Genomic DNA, 11,612 nt, shown 5'->3' on the forward strand with positions numbered 1-11,612 from the left:
AGACAAAGGCAACACAGTGTAAAGTTTGTTTTTTTTTTTTTTTTTTTTTTAAATAAAGCTCTACTTTCAATAGTATGTTCAATATGTTCCTCTTGTCTCTCTTATTCTTAATAAACTGCTATCGTGATTTTAATGTCAATGGTAACTTTAAAATTAAAAATATCAATTGATAAAACACAGTTACATGGAATTTCAAAACTTTATTGAAAAACTGAGAAAATGGATTTTAATGCAATATGTAAAAGAGCCTTAAAAACCTCAGGAAATACTTTCTCCTCTAAAAGCACAACATTAAAGCACTTTGGTAAAACAGTTTTTAAAACCACTTTCCTTGAGAAATGAGAAACCACACCTTGGAAACATCTAAAGGCACAGGGCCATAAAATGTCCATGACTTAGTACAGGACCTCATTAACAGTGAACAGTTACATACTGTTCAGTTATGAATAAGTCACAGCTATACTCATCTGACCAGCTTCCCCACAAATACAGGAACAAGCTGTTTTTAGTCTTACCACCTTTGTTGAAAGGTTTCCTGCATCCACTTCCACAAGCATCTTTTGAAATACTTCAAAAAAGTATTTCAGAGTTTTTGGGTACTTCAGATCCAAGGCATAAGTCAGTCCTAGCAGGTAGAAACAAGCTCTGCTGAGATCCCCAAGATGACCAAGAACAGCTGAACCTTCAATGATGATCCCAACATCGCTGATTGTCCACTCTCATCCTGGAGCTGGTGTATCACCATCACTTCAGCTGCCAACTCTTCTTCCACTTTAATGGCAGACCCATCAACATTCTGCTGACAATATAAAAGAAACAATTTAGAGAGGCCAGGCAGGATGTCCACAACACAATAAGTATTGGAAAAACTAAAACATCACCAACATACTAAACACATTAGTTTTCCAAACATTGTATAGTCAGTATATTGCTTTAACTAGACTGAGGTTCACTTTTTTGACCCACAACAAATCTGAATGTCAACAAACAAATATGCAATTAATTTTATCTAGTGAGTACCTTGCTTTTGTCAGCAGCTAAAATTGTTAATTTCAAGTAGTAGTAAATATGTCAACCAAACAAAGTTATAATGATGATATTGAGTAGTGTTTGTGGCTTAAAAAAAAGAAATATGTTTTAGACTTAACAGCAACCCAAGTGTGAACGTAGTGACAATGTACTGTGGCATGTAGCCTAAGATGGAACTATAATTAATGGTATTTACATCAATTGTACAGTAGAGTGATATGATCCATAAGAAGTCCTGGTGCCATTGTTGCTTTATATCAGCACTCTTGAAATGTCTGTTGTCCAATCAAATCATTTGGTCAGAACTAACTGTTGTAAAATAGCATATATAAGTAGAGGAATTAATGACATACTAACAGATACATTGTAGGGAGAACCCACAAAGTCATTAACTGCACTTGCCTTTAACTCCTTGATTAAAGCATTATCATCTTTCCCAGGGTGATCAATGGGACATCAGATGAAGAATTCTCTGGTTTTCTCATCAGCAACTCCACTCTGTTAAAGAGAGAATGTATTACAAAAACATCACATATACCAGTGGTTCCCAACCAGGGGTACGTGTACCTCTAGAGGTACTTGAACACACATAGGGGGTACTTGGAAACATTGATGAATCTATTTCTAACAAACTGAGTCATTTTTAAGCCTATTTCAGACACTACATGCTCATCCAACAGCTTTTCCACCATAAAAATCCACAATAAACTGCATTAATGAAATAAACAATATTGTGGCTTTAATATCCTACTAATTTGTTACTAACATGTTATGCACATTACTAAAAATTTAGGTAAATATATTCTCTGCTATACAATAATTACAATGCACAAAATTGATAGTGTGCGTTAAACATACAAGTTGACATTTTCAAGCTATTAACATGTAAATACAACAAGAAAGGTTACTAAATTGAAGAGATGAAGGGGTTCTTCTAATCTGAAGAGAGGCCTCGGGGGGCAACATGAGACAAAAAGGTTGGGAAACACTGACATATACAACGAGGGCTGGGCAATAAAATAACAATATATTTCACCACAAAATGTCTGATCATTTCAATGAACTCCAAAAAAATCCAGAAAAAAACCATGACCCAGAACTGCAAGGCATTCTGGGGGATGAAGGCAGATGAACAGATTTAGCAGTTTAATGGTTTGTCACCTGGAATGATTTATTATATACATTTCTGATAAAAAAAAAAACAGAATTTGTAAAATAAAATAAATGAATTTTATAGGGCTCTACTTTAAGCCTAAGGTGAAACACTTGTCTTTGCACTGAAGCCATGTTTTTTTTCCCAACAATTTTATGCTGGTTTAATGCTGACATTACTCTTTGTTTAATGTCACAGATGTTAGTTCTACCTCAGGTATTATTATTTTCTAAATACTTTGCACATTGTGTGATTAAGCATGTATTTAATTTATATATATATATATATATATATATATATATATATATATGTACATAACCACTTTACTTATTTTATAGTTTCTGTTTTTCCCATAGTTGTGTTGATGTCTTTTTAAAGGTAAAGATTACATTTAAAATTTTAATTCAGCCTTTTTTTCTTGTGGTTGTTATTTTGAATGGGTAAAAATAAGTAAATCAATAATTATGGAAATCAACTGATATGAAATATTTATAATGTGATACATTTTCCAGCCATATCACCCAGCCCTATGTACAACTTAGTCATCAGTGCAACATTCTGTCTTGGAGAAGGAGAAATGGTAATGACAGGAAGAGCAGAGTAGCAGCGTTAGAGAAAAGTAATATCAAATACCTGGAGAACAGCATCAGTTCTTGCACGGTGTCAGGCTCCAGCAGCACTTTTCTTAGCTTGGAAGATGGACAGCAGTTGAAATGAATTTGGCCTCAACATTTACTGTGGTGATCTGCTGGAACTCTGCATTGACCTTAAAAAACAACAGAAAACACAAATACACAGAGGCCACATTAGTGGGTGGAGCTTGTGTAGCTTCAACCTCAGATGGAATTGTTTCAAATCCTGACCTCAGACACATCAAACAAGGAAGACCACCTCTCCACCATCTCCTGGATGCTCATCTGAAGACAGTTGTTCCTGGTGATCACTGCTTTTACCTGAAGGCTAGTCTGCTAGATAGTTTATGGATGACGCCTGAAAAGTGCAGATCTTACATTTCCATCCCATAAACTGATACCTGAAAGGACGAAGAGAAGAAGAGGATTGAGAGCTGATTTGTCCTGGCCTCAGACTGATGTCCTCTGTCTGTCCCTACTGGTATCCCTGTCATGTTAAACATATGTAACCCTTGTCCCACATAGCTATGTTATATTTCCCATGAGTGTGAAGTATTATGGGACAGGACCTGAGTTCATTGTTTAAACTGTTTAATTTATTATTATCCTCAAATTTACCTCCTTTAAATTTTAACACCATTTAACTTTCTAAACTTAGTCAATTAAGATAAATAAAGACATCACATAACTGTACTTTAAATGCAATAATCCTGTCAGATATTTATTTATAAAACAATAAAAAAAAAATACAGTCTCTCTTTGGGAAACAAAACACAAGCACTTAAAGTGTTATATAAACAAAATTTCTCAAATAAAATATAAAACTTATTTAGTATTATTTTACGAATTTGACCTTCTAATAAAAAAAATTTATTCTTATAACTTTTTTGTAAGAGGAAGAAAAAAACTAATAAAATTTAAAAAAATAAACCCCACACGCACGCACGCACGCACGCACGCACGCACGCACGCACACACGCACACACACACACGGTAGAACTGACCTGAATAAAGATGGTTTAATCCCATAACAACAGATGCTGCTCATGTTGCTAGTATTTCCAGACCACTATCTCACTAGCAGTGTTTACATATAGTCCATCTTTTCTCCTTTATGGTTCTGTTGATGCTGAAACAAAACGTTTCCACTCCTCTGACGTGTTGCCGCTGCATTATGCACAATCCGCCATGTTTTCTTTCCACTCTGACCTCACACTGTCGCACCACGCCATTGGCTAAACCGCCTGTAACCTATGACGCCGCCCGCCGCAATGCATTATGGTACTTGTTGTTTACTCTGAAAAAGTCCGATCCATCAAAATACTGTAACTTATTTCATTAAACTCTAATAACATTACAAATGTAGCCCTTTTTTGCTGAATATGATTTAAATGCGTGGGCTCTGAGTTCTTTTTAAAGCGTACTCACGTACTAATCAAATCTAACCTAATTTTATTTAATAATTTGAATTATGGGAACACAACCACAAGCAACTCCACACACTAAATGTAACTGACTTTGACACAAATTAGCCCCAGACACAAGGTAAAATATAAAAAAAGATCACTGTCTCTTTAATGAGTAAAATAAACTCAGAAATAAAATAATAATGTCCAACTTCCACTCTGTTAATAAACACAGCAAGATCAACTGTAAAATGAACCCTTGCTCACACACAAGGCAAACAAACAAAAAAAATAACACAAACTAGTTCTAAAGCCGACACAATACATCCTACGTTACAGGCTTGTATCGCTGCTTGTTTACGTGCAGGACTAAAACACCTTGGCTGCTTCACTCACAGAGCAGCCACAATGTACTGTAGTATGTAGCCTAAGATGGAACTATAATTAATGGTATTTACATCAGTTGTACAGTAGAGTGATATGATCCATAAGAAGTCCTGGTGCCATTGTTGCTTTATATCAGCACTCTTGAAATGTCTGTCGTCCAATCAAATCATTTGGTCAGAACTAACTGTTGTAAAATAGCATATATAAGTAGAGGAATTAATGACATACTAACAGATACATTGTAGGGAGAACCCACAGTCATTAACTGCACTTGCCTTTAACTCCTTGATTAAAGCACATCATCTTTCCCAGGGTGATCAATGGGACATCAGATGAAGAATTCTCTGGTTTTCTCATCAGCAACTCCACTCTGTTAAATAGAGAATGTATTATAAAAACATCACATATACCAGTGGTTCCCAACCAGGGGTACGTGTACCTCTAGAGGTACTTGAACACACATAGGGGGTACTTGGAAACATTGATGAATCTATTTCTAACAAACTGAGTCATTTTTAAGCCTATTTCAGACACTACATGCTCATCCAACAGCTTTTCCACCATAAAAATCCACAATAAACTGCATTAATGAAATAAACAATATTGTGGCTTTAATATCCTACTAATTTGTTACTAACATGTTATGCACATTACTAAAAATTTAGGTAAATATATTCTCTGCTATACAATAATTACAATGCACAAAATTGATAGTGTGCGTTAAACATACAAGTTGACATTTTCAAGCTATTAACATGTAAATACAACAAGAAAGGTTACTAAATTGAAGAGATGAAGGGGTTCTTCTAATCTGAAGAGAGGCCTCGGGGGGCAACATGAGACAAAAAGGTTGGGAAACACTGACATATACAACGAGGGCTGGGCAATAAAATAACAATATATTTCACCACAAAATGTCTGATCATTTCAATGAACTCCAAAAAAATCCAGAAAAAAACCATGACCCAGAACTGCAAGGCATTCTGGGGGATGAAGGCAGATGAACAGATTTAGCAGTTTAATGGTTTGTCACCTGGAATGATTTATTATATACATTTCTGATAAAAAAAAAAAACAGAATTTGTAAAATATAATAAATGAATTTTATAGGGCTCTACTTTAAGCCTAAGGTGAAACACTTGTCTTTGCACTGAAGCCATGTTTTTTTTCCCAACAATTTTATGCTGGTTTAATGCTGACATTACTCTTTGTTTAATGTCACAGATGTTAGTTCTACCTCAGGTATTATTATTTTCTAAACACTTTGCACATTGTGTGATTAAGCATGTATTTAATTTATATATATATGTACATAACCAGTTTACTTATTTTATAGTTTCTATTTTTCCCATAGTTGTGTTGATGTCTTTTTAAAGGTAAAGATTACATTTAAAATTTTAATTCAGCCTTTTTTTCTTGTGGTTGTTATTTTGAATGGGTAAAAATAAGTAAATCAATAATTATGGAAATCAACTGATATGAAATATTTATAATGTGATACATTTTCCAGCCATATCACCCAGCCCTATGTACAACTTAGTCATCAGTGCAACATTCTGTCTTGGAGAAGGAGAAATGGTAATGACAGGTAGAGCAGAGTAGCAGCGTTAGAGAAAAGTAATATCAAATACCTGGAGAACAGCATCAGTTCTTGCACGGTGTCAGGCTCCAGCAGCACTTTTCTTAGCTTGGAAGATGGACAGCAGTTGAAATGAATTTGGCCTCAACATTTACTGTGGTGATCTGCTGGAACTCTGCATTGACCTTAAAAAACAACAGAAAACACAAATACACAGAGGCCACATTAGTGGGTGGAGCTTGTGTAGCTTCAACCTCAGATGGAATTGTTTCAAATCCTGACCTCAGACACATCAAACAAGGAAGACCACCTCTCCACCATCTCCTGGATGCTCATCTGAAGACTGATGATGTCATGTGTTCTAAACACAAATGCTGAGCTTCTTCTTAACCTCAGACAGGATTTGGAGCTGCTGTTGTTCCTGGTGATCACTGCTTTTACCTGAAGGCTAGTCTGGTAGATAGTTTATGGATGATGCCTGAAAAGTGCAGATCTTACATTTCCATCCCATAAACTGATACCTGAAAGGAAGAAGAGAAGAAGAGGATTGAGAGCTGATTTGTCCTGGCCTCAGACTGATGTCCTCTGTCTGTCCCTACTGGTATCCCTGTCATGTTAAACATATGTAACCCTTGTCCCACATAGCTATGTTATATTTCCCATGAGTGTGAAGTATTATGGGACAGGACCTGAGTTCATTGTTTAAACTGTTTAATTTATTATTATCCTCAAATTTACCTCCTTTAAATTTTAACACCATTTAACTTTCTAAACTTAGTCAATTAAGATAAATAAAGACATCACATAACTGTACTTTAAATGCAATAATCCTGTCAGATATTTATTTATAAAACAATAAAAAAAAAAATACAGTCTCTCTTTGGGAAACAAAACACAAGCACTTAAAGTGTTATATAAACAAAATTTCTCAAATAAAATATAAAACTTATTTAGTATTATTTTAAGAATTTGACCTTCTAATAAAAAAAATGTATTCTTATAACTTTTTTGTAAGAGGAAGAAAAAAACTAATAAAATTTAAAAAAATAAACCCCACACGCACGCACGCACGCACGCACGGTAGAACTGACCTGAATAAAGATGGTTTAATCCCATAACAACAGATGCTGCTCATGTTGCTAGTATTTCCAGACCACTATCTCACTAGCAGTGTTTACATATAGTCCATCTTTTCTCCTTTATGGTTCTGTTGATGCTGAAACAAAACGTTTCCACTCCTCTGACGTGTTGCCGCTGCATTATGCACAATCCGCCATGTTTTCTTTCCACTCTGACCTCACACTGTCGCACCACGCCATTGGCTGTAACCTATGACGCCGCCCACCGCAATGCATTATGGTACTTGTTGTTTACTCTGAAAAAGTCCAATCCATCAAAATACTGTAACTTAATAAATTAAACTCTAATAACATTACAAATGTAGCCCTTTTTTGCTGAATGTAATTTAAATGCGTGGGCTCTGAGTTCTTTTTAAAGCGTACTCACGTACTAATCAAATCTAACCTAATTTTATTTAATAATTTGAATTATGGGAACACAACCACAAGCAACACCACACACTAAATGTAACTGACTTTGACACAAATTAGCCCCAGACACAAGGTAAAATATAAAAAAGTTCACTGTCTCTTTAATGAGTAAAATAAACTCAGAAATAAAATAATAATGTCCGACTTCCACTCTGTTAATAAACACAGCAAGATCAACTGTAAAATTAACCCTTGCTCACACACAAGGCAAACAAACAGAAAAAAAATAACACAAACTAGTTCTAAAGCCGACACAATACATCCTACGTTACAGGCTTGTATCGCTGCTTGTTTAAGTGCAGGACTAAAACACCTTGGCTGCTTCACTCACAGATCATGAATAAAAATAAAATAAAACTCCATACCTGGTGCAAACGTGTTTTCTCCATCCAGATGACTTCAGGCAAGAATTATCTCCAGCTCAAACTACAGCAGTACTAACAGCGTGTGAGCTGATTTAGCCACGCACAATGTAACAAGACTCCGTGATAAAACTCAGTTCACAAGCCTCGTGTTCAACCTTTACGATGTCCTCATTCACTCCAGTCTTTGAAAAACACCAGCAGCTTCTTCTTTCCAATAAAACCACCGTATATCTCATTTAAAAGTCACTAAAACAAGTTATTCCATCGCTGCTGCTTCTGCTGCTGCTCCGTGACTCCTTCCAAACGAAGAAACCTGTATGTACCCCACCTGTGTTGCCTTCACGGACCTACCCAGCGTAGGACATCACAAATTCCACAGGTAAAACACAGTAATTGGACTTAACATATAATATATTATTCTTTTCACAATGAACATGTTTTAGACATTTTGTCATTAACTTATAGGTATTTTAATTAAATTAAACAATACAAATAATTATAAATCTCTTTCATATTTATAATATTTTATGCTTCACTTGCTTTTCTTTTAATAATAATAATAATAATAATAATAATAATAATAATAATAATAATAATAATAATAATAATAATAATAATAATAATGTTGAATAAATACATTAGGCAATATATGGATTTTTTTTTAATGAATATCTCCATTGTGGGATAAAATAAAGGATAATCTAATGTAATCTAATCTCATCTTTATTATCTGAGTAATTTCTCATATATATATATATATATATATATATATATATATATATATATATATATATATATATATATATAGTTTACCCTTATAAAAATAAAAGCTTTGTGCTAATGTAATTATTGTTCTTTACATCGACAGACCATCTTAGGAAGCGAATAGATAAATAGAATTCAGATAAGGGCAACACAGTTTAAAGTTTGTTTTTATTATTTTTTTACTTTCAATATGTTCCTCCTGTCTCTCTTATTCTTAATACATTGCTATTGTCATGTGTAGTTCTCACTAAATAATATTAGCAATAATAATAATGATTAGTATCATTAATATTATAATTAATATTTGTATTATTATTATAATAAAAATGGGAGAGACAAATATGACCATACTAACAGTGACCAATGATTCTGTCCAATCACAGGTGATTTTACTTCTGCACTGTCTGTGGTTTCATCCAAAGGTTGGTTAGTTTCATTCAGGCAGGTTAGACATTGAGATGCTAATTAATGACAGCCATTCACAGCGGGGGGTGCGCCCCCCCCCCCTCACTATCACTAGTATCAGCACAGTCAGACTCCTTAATACACTGTTGATAAATCTGGGCGTTTGGATTTTTAAAAAATGCAGAGCCAAGAGGCCACCAATCAGCAACAGCCTCTGAGCATCCTGCTCTGTCATTGGCTATTTGCTCTGGCCTTCCGGTTAAAACCAATCTCCTCTGCTGAGCTCATTGTTCATCGGTCTTCACAGAGGTAAGGGTGTGGTTTTTTTTTTATCAGCTATGCTAGCTTTAGCATAGCTTAATGTGCTATTAAGTTTGAAGCTGCAAATGTATGTTGAATGCTGAAAGTTAGAGGAACAATTGTATAGTCGATTCTGAAGTGAAAAAAACTATGATTAGAAGAGTTTAGACTTTTTTTGTCGATGAAAATATGTTAGTTCATGTTCACGTTGCTATTATACGATTTATTAGCATTAAACTTGGCCTTTGGTGTTTGTAAGATGGTGATAAAATGTTTCTTGTGTCTCATAATGTTAGTTTAATGTAGTGTGTGCTTTAATGGGAAGGTTGAAACATTATTGATTGTTGAGAATGGTTTAGCTTTGCTAGGTGCTAGCTGTAGCACATGATGGCTTCCACATGGTACAGATACATGATACTTCACACATTTAACCTGAAGCCATGAAGGATAAACGTTTTTACATCACTTTATGCGGTGAGTCCATGCACGTGGCTGTGTGCGTGATGCTTTCACGGACTGTTGGAGAGAGACGTGTGTGCAGCTCAAACCATCAAAATGTCCGACTTTAAATAGTTTTCAGTGTCTCATGGTGGTCTGATATCAAACATTCTGAGGCTGATACAATAGACACATCATGATTGGATTGTAAACTTGTTAAATTGGATTGATTTGATAGATTACAGTGATTTGATTTAATGTTTAGGATGTGGAGGTTTAAAAGTTGAATGAAAGATCATTTATTTATTGTTACAGTTGCATTAGGTAATATAAACAGGTATATTATGTAATGGCTTTTAACAAATTATACTGATAGGTTAACATTAAATACCAGAATATTTTATTTCATTACATGTATTCCCTAGGTTGTTTTTGACAAAGGTTATTAATGATAAATGACATTAACACCAAATAAAATCATGATATAATAATGTCAACCTAAAAATAAATAGCATTGTGCAATAAATATCATTAACCAAATTCCTGGTAAGATAACTAAACCAACAAAAAGACTATTCTGGAAGAAAATACAGATTTTATTGTGTGGGGAAATATTTAATTAACTGCCAACGTGCAGGATTAATAAGCATATGTTGCAAGAAATTAGCAATGAGTATGTTGACTAACATAATCATGTGTTATCAAATTCAAGTAATTTTTTGTAGCACTAGAAATACATCAACTAAAACATATATATATATATATATATATATATATATATATATATATATATATATATATATATATATATATATATATATATATATATATATATATTATTTGTCATAATTGTAACGATGTATAGAATTTTCTACACTGTTTTGTCTTCATTGAGCAGGTATTTTTTTATATCCATCAATCATAATTTGTTGCACAACTCTTTAAAATCCACCAAAAGGTGAAGTTTAAGTTCTAAAATGAGCAAAAATAATCAGAAGTAAATGAATAAAAAGGCCTAAATTCAAGGTTAATGTTGGCTGAGACACAGGAAAGAGTTTAGACGCGCCTACAGACACTAATAGATCATGTATAACATGAGCTAAGGGGTACATGGGACAATAACGTTTAAGAAACACTGTTCTATGTCAAAATGGTTCTATTTGAGGATCCTGTTAGATTGGGAATCAATAATTTTAGCAATGCAGTTTATTTTATCATTACAAAACTTGTAAGTGCAGTATTTATAAACAGCCAGGAGATGGTGGTAATGAGAGGAGAAAAAAGTTTATATTTATATTACACAATATAAATGTACTTTAAACTTATTGTTATTTTTAATGTCATGTTATAAGTAAATATGCAATAATTTTCTATATATAAATTAAAAGCTTAAACAAATTGTATCTTTATATATTTTTTTTAACACACATTAAAATATATTCATGACATACATTTGTTTAAGTATTGACTTTTCAAGTATACTGAACCTAAATATGAGAAAACTAGTGAACAGTACAGAATGTGGAGTGAGTGATGATCCAGAACCTGCTTTGCTTTGATTAATACTGAAATGCTCTGAGATATTGTGGCTTGTATATGTTTT

General features: G+C 33.7%; 2 long non-coding RNA genes across 3 annotated transcripts; both read right to left on the bottom strand.

Moving 5' to 3' along the window:
- Positions 1-1,431: 1,431 nt before the first annotated feature.
- LOC114460721 (uncharacterized) lies at positions 1,432-3,996 on the bottom strand. The gene is made up of 4 exons (XR_003673719.1): positions 3,819-3,996; positions 3,046-3,215; positions 2,816-2,948; positions 1,432-1,527 (listed from the first exon to the last, which is right to left on the bottom strand). It is a non-coding gene; the product is annotated as an uncharacterized LOC114460721 (long non-coding RNA).
- An 885-nt stretch (positions 3,997-4,881) lies between these two features.
- Positions 4,882-8,389, bottom strand: LOC114460720 (uncharacterized). Of its 2 annotated transcripts, none has more exons than XR_003673717.1 (4): positions 8,102-8,389; positions 6,469-6,707; positions 6,239-6,371; positions 4,882-4,977 (listed from the first exon to the last, which is right to left on the bottom strand). It is a non-coding gene; the product is annotated as an uncharacterized LOC114460720 (long non-coding RNA). The 2 variants fall into 2 exon arrangements; XR_003673718.1 differs by lacking the exon at positions 8,102-8,389 and adding an exon at positions 7,278-7,455.
- Positions 8,390-11,612: the final 3,223 nt, after the last annotated feature.

The sequence above is a fragment of the Gouania willdenowi genome, unplaced genomic scaffold (assembly GCF_900634775.1).
Source record: "Gouania willdenowi unplaced genomic scaffold, fGouWil2.1 scaffold_62_arrow_ctg1, whole genome shotgun sequence".
Taxonomy (NCBI): domain Eukaryota; kingdom Metazoa; phylum Chordata; class Actinopteri; order Blenniiformes; family Gobiesocidae; genus Gouania; species Gouania willdenowi.